The sequence below is a fragment of the Phacochoerus africanus genome, chromosome 1 (assembly GCF_016906955.1).
Source record: "Phacochoerus africanus isolate WHEZ1 chromosome 1, ROS_Pafr_v1, whole genome shotgun sequence".
Taxonomy (NCBI): Eukaryota; Metazoa; Chordata; class Mammalia; order Artiodactyla; family Suidae; genus Phacochoerus; species Phacochoerus africanus.
This window is the reverse complement of record NC_062544.1, coordinates 147,581,896-147,604,637: the sequence shown is the minus strand read 5'-3', so window position 1 is coordinate 147,604,637 and position 22,742 is coordinate 147,581,896. Positions and strand designations below refer to the sequence as shown.

General features: G+C 46.4%; 2 protein-coding genes across 3 annotated transcripts in view; both read right to left on the bottom strand.

The window, feature by feature from the left end:
• ATG7 (autophagy related 7) overlaps positions 1-10,446 on the bottom strand; it is a 376,249-nt gene extending 365,803 nt beyond the window's left edge. Inside the window, exon 1 of the transcript XR_007135006.1 lies at positions 10,403-10,446. The gene's annotated coding sequence lies outside the window, so the exon portion shown is untranslated. The remainder of the gene's footprint in view (positions 1-10,402) is intronic.
• The window catches only part of HRH1 (histamine receptor H1), a 97,871-nt gene extending 87,349 nt beyond the window's left edge, over positions 1-10,522 (bottom strand). The window contains exon 1 of one of the 2 annotated variants that reach the window (XM_047780951.1): positions 10,403-10,522. The gene's annotated coding sequence lies outside the window, so the exon portion shown is untranslated. The remainder of the gene's footprint in view (positions 1-10,402) is intronic. The other variant, XM_047780961.1, reaches the window with a different exon arrangement.
• Between the last annotated feature and the right edge of the window lie 12,220 nt (positions 10,523-22,742).

Sequence of the window (22,742 nt, the reverse complement as noted above, 5' to 3'; positions counted from 1 at the left end):
TGACTGGATCAGATTCTTCCCTGGGAAACAGGCAGGGAACCACCCAGGGGCAGTGGACCTGTATTGGGGTCCCTGGGTGGAGGACCAGGCCCAAGGTCAGGCTGGGAGAGGGAGGAAAGTGACCAGCAGTGGGGTACAGCACTGTCCCTCTCCATCTGGTGGAAGGGAGACCCATGCTTACAAGTCTCTTACACGTGTACCCAGCGTCTTTTCCCTTTCACTCTCATCACAGGCTGCATGTTCGAGTCTCTCTTAGCACACCCCAGCAGGCACTTCCAATTAATAGCCAGTGGTTTTCAGTTTCAGTTCCACTGACATGTGCAGATGTGGTGCCTGTGTAAGTCTTTTTTTTTTTTTTAGCCTCTGGGTTGCCAGTTTATTTATTTATTTATTTTCAGATTTTTATTTATTTTTATTTTTTTAATTTATTTTTATTATTATTATTTTTTATTATTACTCAATGAATTTATGCAATTCTTAATTCAATGAATCATCTTTGCCCAGGAGGGTCATATTTATTCTACCCAAAGTGCAAAAAACAAAACAAATCTCCCAGCACAAGTTAGCTAGCAGCACTGCTTTGACACTCCCTAGTACTGTCCTGTCCAGCTACATACTCTGCCACCTGTCAGTCCTTCTGCACCTGCTCCAAAGAGTCTCATTCTGTCCACTTCTCTCCAGGGCCACCACCTTTGGTCCAAGAGACCCTACTCTCATATCTGGATGACTGCAGCGGCCTCCTTCCTGGTCTCGCCAGCTCCACTCTAGCATATGTCAGTCCACATCTCCAGCCTTAGTTTTTTTACCTCTAAAATGGGTGCATTAACACTTATCTCACACGGCTGTTGAGAGGATGGGGTGACATAGTGAACCAAAAGCCCTGGGTGGCAATGCTTTCTTAATAGATGACAGTTCCTTTCCTCCGTCAGCCAGCTGGAAAGGCTCAGAAAGGTGAGGGACCCTCCTGCTTTCCTAGTCTGCTGGCGCATATAAGAAGCAGGCACCAGTGGCCTCTGCATCTCCCTGCCTCTCTTGACTCACTTCCCCACCCACAGGGCCTCCTGTCAGTTTCCTGCCCCTTGTTTCCTTCGTTGTAATGGGACTTCCTCTAGTCTCAGAGCCTGGCCTCTCTCCCACTCTTCACTTGCTCTCTGCATCCCTGCACAGTACTATGTATTGATAAGAGGTTTGAGAGATGAAATAGGCAAATATAATTCAGCTCTTCTAGGATTCTTTTGGGAACCAGCCTGCTTGCTGGGAGCATGAGTCCAAAGAGACTCTGCAGGAACCCAGTCTTGCCTGTTCCCAGGGCAGGTGAAGAACCCCACATGTTCTAGACTTCGGCATTAGCCAGCCTACATGCACCAATGTCAGTCGGATCAGCAATAATGGTGACACTTCGTTCTCGGCTACCTTGCTTTTTGTCTTAATACCCAGTTGATCCAGAACTCAGGCTGGCAGAAGAGTGCTATTCACCATCCCCTCAACCCCTACAGGACTGAGGAGTGGAGAAGCCCCTGTCCTGTGTTCCCAACCTGTCAGTGGTGCTTCTCAGCCTTGTCAAGCCTGGGGCTGGGTGCTGGGAGCACGAGTCCGTCAGAGACTGACAACCATTCACTGAGCTCCTGCTACAACTGTGAAAAGAGCTCATCTATGCTCAGTGTTTCTTACTACTTCAGAAATGCCTAAAAAGCATTTTCAGGCACATGAGTGCCATGAAGTGCCAGTACCCTCACCAACCAGGGGGTCTTTACTGGCATTTGCATGATCAGGGCAGGCCCTTGTCTTTAAGGATCTAGCTGTGAAGTCACTTTCTCCATCCAGTAAGCTTTTTATTGCATACCTAATAGGTGCCAGGGGCCATTAAAGAGACACGGCGGGTACAGCTATCAGCTGGGCAGATGACATCCCTATACCTCTGGAGCTGGCAACCTGGTGGCGGTGATAAAGAAAATCAACAGACAGGGACTGGACTGGGGTCAAAACGGGGTAGTCAGGGAAGGTCTCTCTGAGGAGGACACATCTTTGAGTCCTCAGTGATGGGAAGGTATGAGCCATTGCAAGATCTGGGGGAAGAGGCTCTCAATAATGCTGTGAGAGGTGGTGTTAATATAATTAGCATTACTTTTCCCAGAGTTGCCATCGTGGCTAAGTGGTTAGCGAAACGGACTAGGATCCAAGAGGAAGTGGGTTTGACCCCTGGCCTTGCTCAGTGGGTTAAGGATCCGGCATTGCCGTGAGCTGTGGTGTAGGTCACAGACATGGCTCAGATCCCGGCAATTGCAGCTCCGATTAGACCCCTAGCCTGGGAACCTCCATATGCTGTGGGTGCAGCCCTAAAAAGACAAAAAAAAATTACGATTCCCTTTTTACAGAGGTGGAAACTGAGGCCAGGGAGGTTAACATGCTTCCTCCAAAGCCAAAGAGATAACTATTTAGGGCATTAGGATGTGCATCCAGGTCAAAACTCTGAAACCCCAACTATTGCCACCAAACCCACCTGCCTCTAGGGTCTTGCACTTTTAAAAATTATCTTCACTTTGGAGATCTTCCACAAAGTAGAATGCAGCACACCCTCAAGGAGCCTCCACACTAATTCAAGAAAATATCATCTCACAGAAAGCACTCATCACATGGGGTGAGTCAGAAATTAATGTGCAGGGTTAATATAGCTTCCAATTTTTAAAATCCAGGGGGATTTATTTTGAAACATGACAAAAATAACTCCCAATTTCTTGGGGGGGAAGAAATCCATATAAAAGAGTTATTTATTCATTGGTTTCTTTAATGAACACTCCTAAGGTGCCAGGTTCTGCTATAAATGCTTTTCAAATATTAATTCTTTCCAACCTCATGACTCATTTTATTCTCATAACAATCCTGTAAGTTAACACACTCACTCACCCTGCCTTCTCACTGAGGGAATCAAGGCAGAGGCAGATTGGACGGCCTGCCTGGGACATATTTTGGAAAGCTGTGGAGCCAAGATCCGAGTCGACATGGCTGGAACCTTTGCTTTTAACCAGAAACTGAATTACATGCATTCTTTATACAATGGAGTTTATAAATATAAGTCCATTTTGTCTATGTCTCTTTTTACCTCACATGAACTTGTCTTCAGGAGATGGTCTGATTTAAATGCAGAATTCAGGGTTTCCCCTAAATCTGCTTTGGGGAGACCTTGGGAGATGCTTCGCAGTTAGCCCATCGTGCTCCAGGGAGGCTGACTCTGAGCTCACTCAGAGGTTCATGTTAGGCCCATCAGGGTGGACCCACCATGCAAGCAGTTAAATGCCAAGGAAAAAGGAAAGAAAACAGGCTTCCATTAAAGGCCCAGCATCAACACTCATGTGTGCAGAACCTCTGGCTGGAATGGCAGGCTGGCAAGGGAGCTGGGGGAGAGGTCCGGGAGGATGGATTTATGGAGTGATGATTCTCTCCAGGGACAGAAAAAAAAAAAAAAAAAGCCAGCTAGTAAATAAATCAAGTTCTCCTGAAAGAATAAACCCAGTGAAAACTGCCTAGAAACTTTGAAAGAAAGAAAAAAAAAAGAGAAAAAGAAGGGGGAAGCAGTTTACGAACTATTATGATTTATGCTCTGAGAATCACTGAGCCTCGCCATACAGACGCCCATTGCTCTCCTCCCCCCATGCTCTGCCATGTGACCTGCTGTGACTCTGATGCTCAGCCACTGGAATAAGCAGAAAGTTCAACACCCCAACAGACAGCTGGAAGGAGACCCGCTGCCAAGGATGGGGTGTCCAGGTTGCAAAGCCCGAGGCCTGCAGTAGAAAACCACCTGAATGGTGCCCCCTGGAGTTGTGAGCTCTGCCTCTGAAGACGTAGAGCAATTGTGGATCTGATGATGCAGGGGACAGAGGTGAGGGAAAGAAACGGGTCAGGGACATTGAGGGAAATATGTGAGAAGAAAACTGAGTGAGACCTTCATTGTACACCTAAGCCCACAGAGGTTAGAGGGTGATAATTTACTGTGAAACCATTACAACCATTCACAGCCAGAAACCTTGTTTTCCTAATCTGAGTAATGGGGGTAACAGCAGCTACTTTGTGGCTTTGTTATGGGGGTTAAGAGAGATGATCCAAGTTAGCCCAGGGCCTGGCACCTTAGAAAAGAGGACTGAGGGACTATTCGGCTAAGAAGCTTGTCAAAATCTAGCTACCCTGGGGTCACAGGGAACTGGCTGGAGGGTGTGGCCCCAGGTCCTAAAGATTCCAGGCAAACTGCTGTCACAGAGATGGAAAGGGGAGGCATGCATGGAGTCAGGTCCCTCCACTGCAGGCACTGGGGAACAGAAATTCACTGCCAGAACACTGTCTGCAGACGAAGCAATTTTAGAAGCAGGAGGAGATGGACACCAGACTTTCCCCCTGCATGGAACTCCCTTCATCTAGGATCACAGGTTTGGAGAACCCTCCCTGGAGACCAAGGCTGGTTCTTCTGCCATGGTCAGGACAGCTGGGTGCACAGCTTCTGCCAACTTCCTCCCAAGCCGCTGAGCTGCTTTTTGTTGGAAAGTTCCTCCTTGGAGTGAGCTGAAACCAGCTATCCTCCCCACCCTGCACTGGGCTCCCACCCACTGGGGGCCCACTCATGAGTCCTCAAACACTTGACCAAAACAACACCCAGCTTACACAATCTCTTCTAGAGAACTGAACAAGTGGGAACGAGGTCCACCTTGTTTTGTGAGGCCAGCGTAACCTTGACACCAAAGTCTGATAAGTAAACACCAGAAAGGAAAAATCACCAGTGCATCTCACTCATGAACTCATGATCCTAAAGTCCGCAACAAAAACATCGGGAGACAGAATCCAGCAATGAAGATGCGACAGGACAGCCCACACTGAGTTTAACCAGAAATGTAAAAATCAGTGTGATTCACCATGTTGACAAATTGAAAAATAAAAATCATGTAATCACCTGAGCAGATGCAGAAAAACATCTACTTTCATTTATGACTATAAAGAAATAGTCAGCAAACTGGGAATAGAACGGAACTTTTTGGAGTTCCTGTCATGGCTCAGCGGAAACGAATCTGACTAGTATCCATGAGGATTCTGGTTCGATTCATGGTCTTGCTCAGTGGGTTAAGGATCTGGCATTGCCGTGAGCTGTGGTGTAGGCTGTAGACACGGCTCACATCTGGTGTTGCTGTGGTTGTGGCATAGGCCGGCGGCTACAGCTCTGATGCAACCTTTAGCCTGGGAACCTCCATATGCTGCGAGTGCGGCCCTAAAAAAACAAGAAAAAAAAAAAAAAAGAATGGAGCTTCTTTAATCTGATAAAGATTATCTCCCAAAACGCTAGAGTAAACATTATACCTAATTGTCACATGTGGACAGATCCTCCACGAGGGGCAGTGGGTGGGAATAAAGGAAAAAAAGGATTGGAAAGGAAGAAACAAAATAGTTATTTGCACCTCCTGCAATTGCATAAACAGCGTTTCCACAATAATCCACAAATACACTTTCTTGAATTAGAGAATTTAGCAAGATTTCTGAAACAAAATCAATATGCAAAATGCAAAAATATTTCTCTCCAAAGCAACCAACACAGCGTTAATTTAAAAAATATGTATGTGTGGATAGATATAGATAGATATACAATAGCAGACAAAATATCAAAATAACTAGGAATACATCTAACAAATTTGTGCAAGACCACCAAGGGAAAATGAGGAAACTAAACTGTATCCTAAATAATGGAGAGAGATACCATATTCACTAAAGTGTAAACCCTGCACCCTCCAACCCTGATGCACAAGAGAGAGCTCAGCAGGAACACCATTTGGCAGATCGGAGTAACTTGGACTTGTTTTCTAGCCCCTAGTGCTTCTAAAATGTGCAACTATGGGTGTTCGGGAAGCCCTCTGAGCCTCAGGTTTCCTCACCTGTAAAACAGGGATTGCCATTCCCGTCTAGTTGTGAGGAGTCATTGGATAAGAAAGAACTTTGCTGGGGGTGAGTACGGGATAAATTGGGAATTTGGGATAAACGGATAGCACTACTATATATGTATAAGAGGTAAACAACAAGGACTTACTGTATAGCGCAAGGAACTATATTTAATATCATAATAAGCTACATATATATGTAAATGAATTACTTTGCTGTACATGCTAAGCATTGTAAATCAACTATATTTCAATAAAGAAAGAAAACAAAGCACTTTGCAGAGTGTTGTATAAATACAGGGATTCTTACAACTAGCATTATTGCCCCTTGTTGGCCTGAGGGTGGGGGGAAAAGGTGTCTCTCCCAGATAAGGCCAGCTGCGTCCTTGCTTCTGTACATCAATTTATCATCAAGGGCAATGCTGAGTGCTTATTCTGTATGTGTCATTTCCTCATTTAGTCCTCTGGCAACCTGTAAGGCAGGTGCTATGTTAACCCCATTTTACAGATTAGAAAGCTGGGGCACAATCAAGCAACTTACCAAAAATTCATATTTTCTTTCTTCTTCCCTCCCTTTCTTCCTCCCTCGCTTTTTTCTTCCTTTTCTTTTCTTCCTTTTCCTCTCTCTTCTTTCTTTCTTTCCCTTTCTTTCTTTTTCTTTCCTCCCTTCCTCCCTCCCTTCTTTCCTTCCTTCCTTCTTCATTCATAAGCCCTTCTATGTGCCAGGAGCTATGAATACCCTGGTGAATATGGACATGGTCCCTGCTCTTTCAGAACTCAGAGAGGAGGTGGGAAGATAGACAAAAATCACAGCACAACTAACATGCTGGCATAACCAAGATTCAAACTCAGGTCTGTTGGAAACCAAAATCCATGCTTCTAACCACCCCCTGAGGTGCCTTCCTTGCCCTCCTCTGCTCTATCCTCTCTCCTGTGATGTAATGGTTTCTAACATCCACTCCACTGGCAGCGACAAGTTTCAATGGGTCTTGCCATCCAAGCTGCTGCAAAAATTAAGAACTGTCAGCTTCGATCCTGGCCCATGTGATCCTCATGCATTATCACTGGAGAATTACAGCAGGGAAGATGAATGCATAAAAGAAGAGAAGCATCCTGTACCCCCTCCCCCTGGCATCAGCGGCATTGTTCCCAATGAGTGTGTGCTGAGTCCGCGGCCACCATTAATGGCAGAAGTGAGTCACTTATAAATAAGACACTGGAGCTTTATTATAATTACATCCCAAGATTCAGCAATGCTCAGCGTCACTGTGAAAGGGAGGGCAGCAGGTGACTGGGCTTGAATGATCTTCTGCCAGGTACATCTTTCAGATAAAATGTCTTGGATCAGGAGCAATTACAGCTAATGCCCAGCCGGAATGCTAATGAGAATGACTTACAATTGCATGTAATTCTTTGCCAATTTATACTATCTGCTTTTTTCCTTCTTCTTTTTTTTTTTTCCTTTTCCATCCTGAAATTAACCCTGAGATACAGACACTGGAAAATATGATTAATGGCCATTTTGCAGATGAGGAAACTGATGTCCAAGGTCACTCAGCTCAAAGGGCCAGGGCTGGGGTTCTAATGCTGAACTGTTTTTTTTTTTTTTTCTCCACCATTCTATCTTTAAGGGGAAAAAAATTCAGAACTCTGGGTATGTCCCCTTTGCCTGAAAGGTGCACAAAATAGCAATCTGAAAGGCAGCTGGGGTGATATGTTCCATTGACATCTTTATCTTGGTGAGGACAGGGCAGATCTTATGAAATGAACTTCAGACCTACCCTCTGCCATCCCATGGCCATGGCCACCAAGAGGCCCACACTTGTTCCTGGGAAATGACCACGAAGTGCGATTCTGGGTAGAAAGATAAGAAGGGTGTCTTTCCTGCCAGAAAACTGTCACCAATCCATGGCCCTCAAAAGCGTGCCAGAGCATCCAGTTCAAGCTACAGTGTGAAGGAGTGGGGTAATCGTGTTTGCTGAGTGCCTTGTAGGCACCAAAAGTTTAAATAAGGCTGCACTCAGACTTCTTACATTCCATCTCACACTAGACTGTTCCCCCTTCACAGATGAGAAAGCAAGAGTCTAACGCAAGTCCGGCAGCTTGCAGGTGGCAGAGCCAGGCTACCAAGCCGGGCCTCTTTGACCTTAGTAGTAACCATAGTGATGACTAACATTCGAATAGTACTTTTATGTATCAACTGACACCATCTAGATGCTTTATGCATATGAACACAATTAGTTTTCTCCCCAACCCAGTGACAAATGTTCTAAGAATACTCCCATCCTAAAGATGGAGAAACTGAGGAACAGAGAGGTATAGTAACTTGCCCAAGGCCACAGAGCTCATAAGTGACAGTGTTGGGTTCTAAGCCAACTCTGGAATCCACACTTTTGACCTCTTTGCCATGCTTTCCCTTTGTTATAGAAAGGCCACACCATTTCCACCAGGCATTCCTTGATCATAAAAAAGGAACATGCAAACAGGAACATGGAATTCTGAGAGAGTCTGAGGGGAGGAAGTTCAGATACAAGTTCTTCCTACTTGAGACACTCAGCTACAGGCCAGAAAAGACCACTCCCAGTCCAGCGCTGGCCAAACACCTTTGGGCTGCAGGGACCTGGAAGAAGCTCTGGCCTCCACCCAGCTCTGAAACCATGCTCAAGCAACAAGGCCATTGCTACCTTGGAGGGATTCTCTCTTCCCCTTCAAAATGGTACCAGCCTCCCTTTCCCTCCACCAGGGGAAATACTTTTTGAGGCAGCAGCCTCAGGCCTCTGTGTGAGAATTCAGCCAGCCCGGGGTCATATTAGGGAATTGACATGGGGAGTCAGGGATTTCTTCTTAGCAGCAAGCCTCTTGCACAACACCTACCCTAGAGAAAGGAAAGTGGTGTGGGGGCATCGGGGGCCCTGCTGGCTGGCATCTATTTTCACCTTTGCTGCAGATGGAAGGTCTCATCTGCAGTGTGAGTGTCACTGATAATCTGGAAGGAGTCAGGTAAGACCTGTGTTCAAATTCCAACTCTCCCATGGACCAGCTGGGCAACCTCAGGCAAGTTATTTAACCTCTCTGGGCCTCAACAAACCATCTGTCCAATGAAGGTAGTAATAATAGTGTCTACATTGCAAAGCTCCTGTGAAAACTAAGTGGGATAATGCCTAATGATACTCTGACGAGTCCATTCTCCCAACTTCCCTCCCTCTCCCTCTTTTCCTCTCTGCTGGTTGAGGCTGGCCCCAAGATTAAAGCCAAGATTGGGGCATTTGAGACCTGCCTGTCAGACTCCCAGTTCCCCTCTCCTTCATGCTCTGGAGACACTCCATCTGTGCTCCACTCACCAGGAGCTAGTCTTCATCAGGGAAAGAGTTCTCCAAGCACCTTCCTGCCAGGGGACCTTGCTCACACAGTACTCCCAGCTTTCCTTCGTCATCGGGCTCCAGACCTGAGGTGGAGCCCCCTGCTGGAGGAGAGCGACCCTGCCTGGAGCATCTCTGCACTAGCAGTTCCTAGGCAGAGCGGATACCTCAGCATTAATGGATTGAGGTGGGGTCTCCTTGGGCGGCAGTGGGAGGGGAGAGTTACCCAGGGCGGGGAAAAGAGGCTTCCGTGGAGAACTGCTGCACTTCAGCCCCTGCTCCTGACTTCCTTGGCTCCTTCCAGAAAAATCGAGAGCAACTTTCAGAATTTGGCCCCTCTCACCTGAAAGGGCCGTTCTAAAGCACGAGTGCCACCAGAATCCACTTCATTACAATAATGGCCAGCCCTTTTTCCAAAGGGTTCTCCGCGCAGCACAACGAGGAGGAGGTGGTCCGCAGCTGGACGGTGGACGCTTCCCACACCCGCCCCCTGATAACGCTGAACCTGGAGATCGCCCGCGTGTGGTTAAGTGCCTTGGGTCTGGCTAACTTGGTCTCAAATTCCTGGCTCTCTCCTAACTCGGCAGTGCTACTGGGCACAACTTTCTCTCTCTGAGCCTCTTTCTTTCTCTGTAAAATGGGATAGTAATACCCGGCTCATTGAGTTACAGGGAGAACCTAAAGAGATCATGGATGCCCAGTGCCTGGCACAGGCAACACACTCGACAGATGGGCTGGGACCACCGGGAGCATCAAACTCGGAGGCTGGGGCAGCTCTGGGGAAACTGGAGGCTCGCTCTCTCTGTGTCAGAGCCCGAGGTAGACACTAGGGCCACACACCCCAGCGAACCCGGGTGAAGCCACAGGTGTCTGCGCGTCAGGGCGGGGGACGGAGCTAGGTGCCAGATAGGGTGCCGCGGAGTCAGCCGGAGCCAGCTGCACTCGGGGACGCTACCCGCGTCGCCCACATCCCCAGGCTCCCGAGCGCGCCCACCCCACGTCCTCTGCTCCGGGGGGCTCTGCGTGGATGTCCAGACCCAAGCCCGGCCGCGCACAGCCTCACCCCGCGGCCCCACTCCAGCCCCTGCCTGCCCCTTGCTCGCTCCCTGCCGGCGCTCCACTCCGACTCACCGGCTCCGGGGAAAGTTTGGTGGCACCGCGGCCGCGGCCAGGCTGCTCGGTGCTCGGTGGCGGTTGGGGTACCAGGGGAGCGGACCGAGGAGGCGGGGCCCAGGAGGAGGAGCCCGCGGAGGGGGGCCAGCCTGGAGGGAGGGAGGGAGGCGGGGAGGGAGGCGGAGACCCGGACCCCGGGTCCTCAGTGCCCCCGCCTCCTAGGCAGCCCCAGGGTTGGAGCCGCTTCCGCAGGGCTTCCTAGCTTTAGGCTCTGAGAGGTGGGGAGGCTCCCTGGGTCCGGAGGGAGAGGCGAAAGGAGATTCAGAACCTTGGCGAGAACTCCCCACTCCACCTCGCTACACACACACACACACACACACACACACACACACACACACACACCCTAAGGGCAGACAGAAATAGATTAAGTCAAGATAAGGAAGCAGAGGCAGTGATGTGAGGATGTTTGGCAAAGTGAACCATAGCTCTACTGACAAAGACGCATAGTGATACCCCACTTCCCCTGATCCCTTCTAGAGAGGCCAAACCAGAAAAAGACAAAGACAGGGAGAGAAAGACTAACACTGACAGACAGGGACCTTCCTGGAGAGTTTCCATGGGGCACTAGAGAGACACCCCCCCCCCCCCGCAAGGTCTAGAACTCCACACCCTTCCGCTGTTTTCCCCTAGTCTGTACAGATGAGCTCACGTTTCAAAATTCAGCAAGTTCTAATTGGCATCCTGAAGGGTAAGGGAGGGGGATGGCTCTTTTGCAGGAACCTCTGCCCCTGACGCTGGAAACCTGAGAATTCTTCCTGGCTGCCTTCACTTCCAGAGCTGGGGACAGAAGCAGTTTTCTGTCCCTGCTCAGTGCCAGGAGGTCTCCACTGGAACCTCTACACTGTTAGCTTATCTCAACACTTCAAAAGAGACACCCAGACTCAGAGGGAGAGGGGGATGTTTGAGAAGGAGGGAACTGGGGCAGGGTGGCTGGGTGCAGGTTTGGGGGTATCCAAGCCTCTTCTGAGTAGAGGCAATTCCACTCCATGGTGGTTAAATGCATAGTGAGAGGCCCAGCTTCATGAGCTGTGTATGGAACCTAAGTGATCTCCTGCCATGAGGCCCACAGCTGTAAAACGAGGGTTAGTGACAACAGCGGCTGTTGTGCCATGCACTTTTCTAAATGCTGCAGGGGCATACTCATTTAATCCTCACAACATCCTGAATAAGTAGGAACTATTATTATCATTACTTTGCAGAGAAGAAAACTGGGACAGAGAGAGGCTAAGTAACTTAAAGTCACACAGGAGAACCAGGAATCCAGCCTAATGCAGCCTTGGCTACAAGATCCAAAGGCATAATCCCTGTACTATAATCTTCACCTCAGTGAGGCTTCTGGAAAGTTCCAGAAGGTCATTTACATAAAGGACTTAGCAAGTGCTCCATAAATAATAGCTCACAGACCACTAAACCTGACCACAAGGTGGGGATTTAAAGGGCTGATGTTAAGGCCCACAAATAGAAGGCTTTGGATTCTGGATAACTGACAGAGCATGTTACTATCTCAGGTACCACCTCTGACCTTTACAAATCAGAGAGGCAAGGGATTCCCCTTGCCTCTGACTAACCCCCTGTGCAATAGCATTACCCCCAAACCAGAACTCACCCTGAAGCCACGCAACCCCCTCCCATTCCCTGGTGATTCTCTGGGAATCCACATTCTACACTTTACCAGACTGATACACCCTTTGGAACTGAGTTAGCACTTGTGGTAGCAACTGTTATAAACTCTAGAGGAAATGCATTTCTGCTCCCTACAGCTGTAGGGCTGATAGGAGTGAGAGGAAAAAAGATCTCGGAAATGGCTGGGTCCATATCCATTCCCCTCTCTCTCCTTTCTGCAATTCAGCAGAGCCATGATTATTTGGAATTCCTCTCCAAAGTTTCACTTCCTGGGCTAGTTTTAGGACTGCTAAGTCCAAAGTGATCAGCATTCTTAGAAACATCAGCATTTTAGAAATAGTATGTCAAACATAACTTGAAGCCCTTAGGGTATGTGTTGCTTTGTTGTGGCATTTGAAATGGATGTATCATGAGACAACCTGGGCCATATCCTTGATGTGTGCAGTGGGGAGAGATCTGCCAACTTACTAACAGTATACAAGCAGCAGAAGAAAAACTATATAACTATAGCCAGTCCTTAAGACACACACAGCACCCTGTGCATCAGGTGCTGTTCTAAGAGTGTTACATAATCTAATTTAGCTACTCCTCATAGCAATCCCATGAGATAGGTGTATTCTTATTTTGCAGATAAGAAAACTGACGCACAAAGAGATGAGGAGACTTGTTCAGGGTGTGCAGTCAGATCACTTCAAGATCAGACAGGTAGGAAGCAACAGAATTAGGTCTGGATCCTGGATCATTGGGCCTCCACAAGCCTGTTCCTACTTCTGTGGTTTGTGGAAGGAAATTAAAAAGGGGGACCGGAGTTCCTGTCGTGGCGCAGTGGTTGACGAATCTGACTAGGAAACATGAGGTTGCGGGTTCGGTCCCTGCCCTTGCTCAGTGGGTTGACGATCCGGCGTTGCCGTGAGCTGTGGTGTAGGTTGCAGACGTGGCTCGGATCCAACATTGCTGTGGCTCTGGTGTAGGCTGGTGGCTGCAGCTCCGATTCAACCCCTAGCCTGGGAACCTCCATATGCCGCAGAAGCGACCAAAGAAATAGCAAAAAGACAAAAAAAAAAAAAGGGGGGGGGGACCACTTGAGCCCTTGAGGAGAGGCCAGAGGTACATATTTTGAAAGAAGTAGGTTAAAAATATCTACTCTGGGTATAACCCCGATGGAAAACAGTATGGAGGTACCTCAGAAAACTAAATATACAACTACCATACGATCCAGCATCCCACTCTGGACAAATATATCTCGACAAAACTTGGGCATATATCTGGACACACCTTTCATTCAAAAAGATACATGCACCCTTATGTTCATTTTAGCACTATTCGCAACAGCCAAGACATGGAAACAACCTCAATGTCCATCAACAGATGAATGGATTAAGAAGATGTGGTACATATACACAATGGAATTCTACTCAACCATAAAAAAAAATAATGTCATTTGCAGCAACATGGATAGAACTAGAGGTTCTCATACTAAGTGAAATAAGTCAGCAAGAGAAAGACAAATACCATATGATATCACTTACATGTGGAATCTAAAGTAGTACCTGTCTACATTAAAGAAACAAACTCATGGACATAGAAAACAGACTTGTGGTTGCCAAGGGGGAGAGGGAGGGAGTGGGATGGACTGGGAGTTTGGGGTTAGTAGATGCAAACTATTACATTTAGGACAAATAAGCAATGAGGTCCTGCTGTATAGCACAGAGGACTATATCCAATCACTTGTGATAGAACATGATAGAAGATAATGTGAGAAAACAAATATATATGTGTGTGTGTGTGTGTGTGTGTGTGTACAACTGGGTCACTTTGCTGTACATCAGAAATTGACAGAACATTGTAAATCAACTATACTAAAAAATTAAAAATCCGCTCTGCTGCTTGCTAGTTCTTTGTTGACTTTCTTCTCTGAGCCTCAGTTTCCTCACCTGTAAGATGAGAATAATACAGTCTATGCCACGTCCGGGATTTTAGTGATGCTCTTTGGGTTGCAGGGTATTAAACTCAGTTATAACCAGCTTCGGCCAAAAGGGGTTTTAAACTGAAAACTGTAGGAAATAGTTCTGGATTCAGACACAGTCCCTGCCAGAAGCTCAAGGAAGTTGTCATGATGCTGTCTCCCTCTGTCCTTTTACTGTTTTCTTTTGAATCAGTTTTATTAGCAGCCTGGGTCTCTCACAGCAAGACATTCTTCAGTCTTCCAGGAAAAATCCTAGGCCTGATTTCCCTTGGCCTGGCTTGGTTAACCTGGCCAGCCCTGAAACCATCATGGTCACTCTGATGGGCCAAACCTGAGTCACACACCTACAACTGGAGTCAGGGGATAGGGTCTGCCCCTCCCAAGCCACAAAGACTAGAAGTGAGTGAGGGATGTTTCTCTAAAAGAATATCAGGGTGCTATTAGCAGAATAACGGGGCATTGGTCCTCGACCAGCACAGACACCTGCCTCCTCACGGAGCCATGGTTAGGATGGAACACGCTCGCTTGTGTGTGCAGAGTGTTTGGCTCTGGTCGGTGCTCAGTCCCTCACTTCTTCCCTCTCCTCTGGAAAACAGGATTTGCGTAGCACCAAACCCAGGCCAACAGCTTCCTTGCTTCCATGGAGAAAATAAGGAGGCCCAGAGAGGGGAAGGGTCTTGCCCAAGGTGACACAACTCATCAGCCATAGAACCCAGATGATCAGTCATAATATCAGTATTTTTTGACCTGAAACAAATCCCAGTTAAAGTCTTAGCTGAGAACTTTTAGATCCCCCACTAATCAAGGGAGCATTTGCACAGGAGAGACTGGAAAATCACAAAGCACGTAAGACCCAGAGGAAACGATGCTACTCATTTGGGCTCCCAGCTGTGCTCCAAGCTGTGCATCAGGCTGAGGGCCATTGCAGCTTCCCCCAATCACATTATGAACCCTCTGGGGACTCTGCACTCTGGGTGCTGAGAGGTCCAAGCAGTCACTTTTCATATAGCTGCCCAAAGTAGGCAAGACGGCCCTTCTCTTGTTTAATTTCCCACTCAGTTTGTGAGAGCAGACGTGCATCCTTCAGGGACAAAGTGGACCGAGTAGCAAGCATGTGATGGAGAGTTGTCAAAATTTACCCTTTCAACTTGGCCCTTGACTCGGCTCTCAAGTTTCTGGCCGTTAGTCTGAGTTCTCCATTCTAAATTTAGTTAGACAGGCATGATGCAAAGCTATCTAAGGGAAAGTGAGCAAGAATGGCACACGTCGAGCTGGAAATATAATACAGCTCCCACCATCCCCCCTCAAGTAGAGCACATGGCTTTGTCGTACACACATTGCCACAGCCTTCCTGGAGGGTAATCTGAAGCCGATGTTGAGAACTTTTAAAATATTCAGATTATTATTCCATACCCTAAGAATTTTTCCTGAGAAAATAATCATGGATATCAACAAGACATTCATAAAGATGTTCATGGCAGGATTGTGTATAAGAGTAAAAGATTGCAAATAATCCAAATGACTAACCTTACTCTACTTGGTTAAGTAAACTATGGTACATCACTATTATACTGATAATATTAGAGAATATAGGATTATGTGAAACATTCCTACAATATGAATGTTAAAAGAGCAAGTTGTAAGTGACTAAGTTTTGTGTCAACTCCTCTTGTGAAAAAATATACCTGTTTTTGTATTAAAAAGCTCGAAATGGTTGTATCAGAGAGAAAAATTTGGGGTGCTTTTGGTTTTCAGTTACCTATATTTTCTAACATTTCTTTAGTAAATTTGTATTACTTTGTTAATTAGGAAAAATGCTCAATAATTTTTATAAAAGGATTTGTGTTTGATTAATTTTTTTTTTTTTTTTTTTTTAGGGCAGTACCTACTGCATATGGAAGTTCCAGGTTAGGGGTCAAATTGGAGCTACAGCTACTGGTCTACGCCACAGCCACAGCAATGTGGGATCCGAGCCATGTCTGCAACCTACACCACAGCTCACAGCAACACTGGATTCATGAAGATGCACACTGAGCAATGCCAGGGATTGAACCCACATCCTCATGGATACCAGTCAGATTCATTTCCACTGCTCCACAACAGGAAGTCCTGGTTTCCTTTTAAAAAAGCACTTTCATTTATTAAAAGATCACAATCAGAAATGAGGTTAAATTGATATCTCTGGGAGCAATGGGAGCTAAAGGCTGGGAGCAGCAGCCATAATTATGGAACACTGCAAGACAGCTGTACTAGGAGGCTGGGCCCATTTGCTGTGTGACCCTGGGCAAGTCCCTTAGCACCTCTGGGCCTCAGGTGCTACATCTACAAAATGAAGCATGTGGTTACATTATCTCTGCAGTTCTTCCCAGTGTGGAAATTCTAGTATGGATAAGTTCTGTGAATTCCAGTGAGCATTCATATGTTCCAGGGGACCCCAAAATGTGTTCAGCATAAATTATTTTTGTCTCCCCAGCCCTGTGAGATTGCAGAAAATTCTGCTTGGCCTCTCAGTGCTTTAGCATCTGTTTTCTGCTCAGTTCTTGGTCCCTCCGTCCAGCTACATTAAAACTGGCAAATTCATGGAAAAGCACATAGTATGTCAGGCTCACTTCATGTGTTTGTCTTCACTCTGGGCTCTTGATCCTTCAAGTCCTGGCTTCCTGGATAGTTCTTTGGTACCTTCTAACACATTTTCATTTTCTTTTCAGTTTTATTGGGTTTTCTAGTTGTTTATTGAAAAGATTAATCTCTACAAGCTAGTTTGACCTAGCAAGAAGCAGCCCCTTCATATGCTAGTAAGTGAAATTGCTGATTATAGAATAGTATGCAGGTCATTTCTATTTGTATGCAAAACATGTAGATGTGTTTATGCAGAAGAAGTAAAGAACAAAAGCTATACATAGCACCTAGTTGGCTTGGTTTCCTCCTTTTTCCCCCTTTTTCAGCTGCACTCTGGGCATATGAAAGTTCCCGGGCCAGGGATCTAATCCGAACTGCATCTGTGATGGATGCAGCAGCTTCTGCAGCAATGCCAGATCCTTAACCCACTGCACTAGGCCAGCCAGGGATCAGAGAGACAAGCCAGATCATTAACCCATGGCATCACCACAGGAACTCCCTAGGTTTTCATTTTTTACCATTTAACTATTTATACAATGGACACTGAGCATGTCCAAACTGGGATTGGCTTTTGAGGTGATTTATTCCCATTTTTTAAATGGAGAAATTGAGGACAAGAACATTTACATTCATTTCCCCAGGCCCCTACTCTGTGCCAGTCCTGTGCCAGAAGTTGCTGATTCCAGGATGAATCATATCTCCTCCCCAACCTGCAGCTGCTCAGAGTCTCAAGGAGAAGAAAGGAAAATAAAGAGACAAGTATAACACTTTCCGTGGTTTTTTTTTTTTTTTTTTTTTTGTGGAAAGTACAATAGTGGTCCAATTTCAGTTCTTGAACACAGGTGAGCAAAAAAAGTAACTCTATTTTTGGTTACACGAGCTCAGTCCCTGCTATGATCTCCCATACTGGGTGGGAAGCTTACTCGCAGGTAAGTTGAGATCTTCCTGTTTCTATGGGGTGCTGTCTCAGTTCCAGGGATCTAGTGGGGAGCATCTGGGGTGCATCATCATTTATCCATGCCAACGCCTACTGAGACATTGTTCTTCCTATCTGGGGAAGGGTCACCCATCCACACAGGCCACTGCTAAGTTGTCCCTTGTTTCTAAGTCTCATCCCCTCTCTCAGCTGCTTCTGGGGGCCTTCCAAGGCCATAGGAACCACTGCTCAGCTCCATGACCTCTGGGAAACAGGGGGTTCTGCTAGACCTATGATGTTTTTCTGTCCAGCCCTGCAGCCATTTCCCACTAGAGAGTCTGCCTGGGAGAAGAGCACAAGTCCTTTCTGCATCCAACTTACCTGGGGACTCTTGGCATCTCCCTCCAAGCTCAGGGCTCTGCTCAGAGAAGGGGCAGGTTCAAGTGTCCCTTTCCTCAGGGGTTTTACACCATCCATCTCCCCCTTTGCTGCTGCCCCAGCTCTCTCCTCTCTTGTCTAGAAACGCCTGTCTAGTTTCAAGGAGGCAGAACCTTGCTCTTAAACCCCCAACACTTCCCCATACCAATCACGTCATCGAAGCACAAGAGCATTTTCCTATTGCCCTGAGACCCTAGACTTTTCAAACTTAAAAGCCAAGAAAAGATTCTTGTTCCTTTTTTTCTACAGGGTTAGAAAAGGACGGTAGCCTTGCTGCAATGGCCTACTATTGTTTGTTGTAACACCACAGGCAGGGGGTGCCTGTAAGGCTTCTAGGTAACAGGAATTGGCAAGAATGAAAAACAACTCAATGAGCTCCCTCCATGCCAACCTATCAACCTCGAATGGATGGAATTAAGAAGACTGACAACGGCAAGTGCTGGTCAGGATGGAGGCCCCTGGGACTCTCCTACACGGCTGGTGGGAATACAGAATGGTGTTGGCACTTTGGAACACTGCTTGGCAACTCTGATAAACATAGATCTACCTTATAATCCACTCCTATATATAGCTCCAAGAGAAATGAAAACATATGCCCACAAAAGACTGTGCAGATATCATAACAGCTGTATTCAGAATAGCCCAAACTGGAAACAACCCAAATAGCCACTAGCAGATGTTTAAATAAACAAATTTTGGTGAGTTCATACTATTGAAAACCATATAACCATAAAAGTAGATGAACTACTACTGTCCATAAGACATGAAAGTCAAAATCATTATTCTAAATAAACTAAACATAAAATAGTAAATATTATATAATTCTACTTACATGAAGTTCAGTAACTGGCAGAATGAATCTATAGTTTTAGAGGTGCTTGCCTCTGGGGAAGAGGGAGGGAAACTGTTATTGACCCAGGAGGAGCAGTGGAAGTAGGTTATGGAAAGCTTTTAAACTTTGATCTTTGGGATGGGAACACAGATATACAGATAGGGAAAATTTTTAATATGTGGACATTTTACCATACGTAAACTATACTTCAATTAAAAAAATTATTTGAGTATAGTTATGCCAATTTCTGCTATATGCCAAAGTGACCACATTCCCTTTCTTATATTATCTTCCATCCTGGTCTATCCCAAGAGACTGGATATAGTTTCCTGTGCTGTACAGTAAGACCTCATTGCTTATCCATTCTAAATGCAATAGTTTTCATCTACCAACCCCAAACTCACCATCCATCCCATTCCCTCCCCTCTCCCCTCTTGGTAAACCCAAGTCTGTCCTCTGTGAGTCTGTTTCTGTTATGCCTCAGTTTTAAGAAATCAAATTTTCCTTAAAAAACACAGAGGCTAACATTTCAAAAATAATATACTACCCCTGGTGCCATGAAGAGGTAAACACACAGCACTCTGTGGGAGCCAAGGGGAGGCAGTAACCATAACAAAAGAGGTATCTGTGTGTCTGAAAATATTGTTTGGGCTCCTAGATCCAGCCATGCCTGAGGACTAAGCTAGAGTTTTCATTTTTGTGAGCCAAGAGATTCTTTTCCTGGAGTGATCTTTTTTTTTTTTTTAATGGAGGTTCCCATGCTAGGGGTCAAATTGGAGCCCCAGCTGCCGACCTAAGCCACAGCCACAGCAACATGCATATGAGCCTCATCTGTGACCTCCACCACAGCTCACGGCAATGCTGGATCCCTGAGCGAGGACAAGGATTGAACTCATAATCTCGTGCGTGGATGCTAGTTGGATTTGTTTCCACTGCGCCACAATGGGAACTCCTGGAGAGATCTTTTGAGTTGGCTTTTTGTCACTTCTAACTGAAAGCACTGTAATGAATATAGGCTCCACTATAAAGCTTTTGTATGGGTAGAAAGCATCTATTTGGGATGACGTAAATTTCTGGAAATGGATAGTGGGGATGGTTGCACAAAAATTGCGAATATTCTTAATGCCACTGAATTGTACACTTAAAAATGGATAAAATGGTAAATTTAATGTTATGTGTATTCTACCACAATAAAAATGTGAGGACACAGCCAGAAGGCGGCTGCTTACAAGTCAGGAAGAAAGCTCTCATCAGAACTCAAACATGCTGGCCACCCTGATCTCAGATTCCAGCCTCCAGAACTGAGAGAAGGTAAGTTTACGTTGTTCAAACCATCCAGTCTGTGGTACTTTATGGCAGCACAAGCAGACTAAGATACACGGACATGTACATTTTACAGATGGGAACAGTGAAGGCCAGATAAGTGTCTCAAAGAGTCACACAGGCTTTAAGTGGCAGAGCCCAGGATAAAACTCAGCAATTGAATGTTTTCACAACTACAAAGTGTTGATGGGAGTGGGTTCCCTCTAAGAGAGGTTCCAGTAAGAGGTGAGCAGGGAGCAGGATTTTGAAACGGGGAGGCAGCTTAGTGGAGAGGGTGGGGCATGGTAGGGTTGTGTGTGGGTGGGGGTGCAAAGTAAGATCCCAGGAGGCTCCAGGGGTGCGTGAAGTCAAAAAGGGAGCATAGCTTCAGTGGAAAGAGGGAGCAAGTCTGGGTGTGTAGACGAGGCTTGGTTAGGGAATTTGTGTTGGCAGGCTTGCAACTGGAGGGATGTGCAAAGTGAGAGATCTTGAAGCTGGAGTCAAAGTCAGCCATGTGCCTAAAGGGGAAAAGGGGCTTCTTTTGCTTCTTGGGTGGCTTTAGTATATTCACAATTTTGTACAACCATGACTGTTATCCAATTCTAGAACATTTCCGTCACTCCCCCAAAAGAACTCCATATCTCCCAAATCCCCTCTTCATTCCTACTTTCTGTCTCTATAGATTTCCCTATTCTGCATCTTCATATAAATGCAATCAACTTCACGACCTTGTCTGATATGAGTACCTTCTTTCACTTAGCATAACATTTTCAAGGTTTGTCTATGTTGCAGCCTTTATAGGTACTTTCATTCTTTTTATGGATGTATAATATTCCATTGTGTGGATATTCCACATTTTGTGTATTCATTCATCTGTCGATGGACACATGAGTTGTTACCTCTTTTTGGCTGTTATGAAAAATGCTACTATGAATATTCTTGTACAAGGTTTTTTTGCATGTGACCCTATGTTTTTTAATCTTTTGTGTATATATTTGGGAATGGAATTGCTGGATCATACGGTGATTCTATGCTTAGCTTTTTGAGGAATTACCAAACTGCTTTCCATGGCAGCTCCATCATTCTACTTTTCCATCAGCAGTATTTGAACATTCCAAAGTCTCTACAACCTTGCCAACTTGTCAGTTTTTTTCTTCCTTTTATATATCCATCCTAGTGGGTGTGAAGTGATATTTCATTGTGGTTTTGATTTGCATTTCCCTAATGACCAATGATATTGAGCATCTTCTCATGTGCTTATTGGACAGGTGTACATCCTCTTTGGAGAAATGTCCATTCAGATCTTTTGTACATTTTTTTTAGTTGGATTATTTGCTTTTTAGTATTGATTTTAAGAATTTTTAATATATTCTAGATACTGGATCCCTATCAGATATCTGACTTGCAAATATTTTCTCCCATTCTCTGGGCATTGCCTTTTTCTGATTCCTACCAGGGTTCCTTTGGGACTAGTGGGGACTTTAACCCTGGTGCCACAGCCCCAGTCACTCTCCTGCCATGAAAACAGAAACAATCTCTCCTAAGTCTCACCAAGAGGACATGGTAGCACCTCTGTACCTTTAGAGCATGTCTGACACGTGCCTGGCACTAGGGTCTTAAATCTGGAGATAAGACAGCCCCATTTCACTCGCTTCTCCATCTCCTATAACAATACCACCAGTCAATCATCCAGGCTCTCCAAACCCTCCACCGGGTGGCCTTGACTCCGCCCCCTCGCACCGCCAGCCAGTCAGCCACCGAGGCCGACACCTCTCCTTCCTCCTTCTCCCCCCACCCAGTCTAGATCGCGGTTACCTGAAGAGGCTCCAGCTTCACAGTCACAGTCAGGGGGCAGACCTCACGGCTTGCTCCTTCCAATCCATTCCCGTCCATCCGCGCAGTCCATCCGCGCAGGAGCAGAGTGACTTGTCTTAAGTAAAAATCCGTCCTGGGGCTCCCTGGCTGACAACTTCTCCTTGACTATCATCAGGAGAAAAGCCGCACAGGAAGCGACCTTTGGCTGGGATTGTTCTCCCCACCCCTTTCTTGAAGTGACTCAGCCAGATTGGGTCCTTTCCCAATTTCCCAGCTCACCCCGCCTCCACGCTGGGCAGGAATCATCCCCTCTGATTTGGGGATAGTAAAGAGAGGGCCGGTGGAGACGTTCAAAAGAGAGCCCAGGGTGGGCAGCATCGGGTCAGGGAGGAGCTGGGGGTCTGTGTGGGGAAGGGGAAAGGTGTGGGTCCCAGAAGGGAACCTTTCTCATCCTGTGCAGTGAGGCACTTGGACACCTAGCCCACCTGGGAGTCACCCCAGTCACCTGAGAGGCTCCTGGGATATGGGAGCCTGAGTCAACCCCAAGCCTGGGGAGGCAAATTCCCCTGCCCGCTTAGATTCCTCCAGCCAAGGGCTGAAAGAGCCACCACTTCATGCCTTCACCTCTGTAAACCTCCAGCTAGACCCTGTGTTAACTTTGATAACAGATGGGGAAACCAAGGCCCAAAGAGAGGAATATAGTTTCCAACCTTGACTGTGTCTTAGGGTCACCAGGGGAATTTGATAGAAATAAGGCTCCCTAAATCTTACTGCCAGCTGGGTAGAT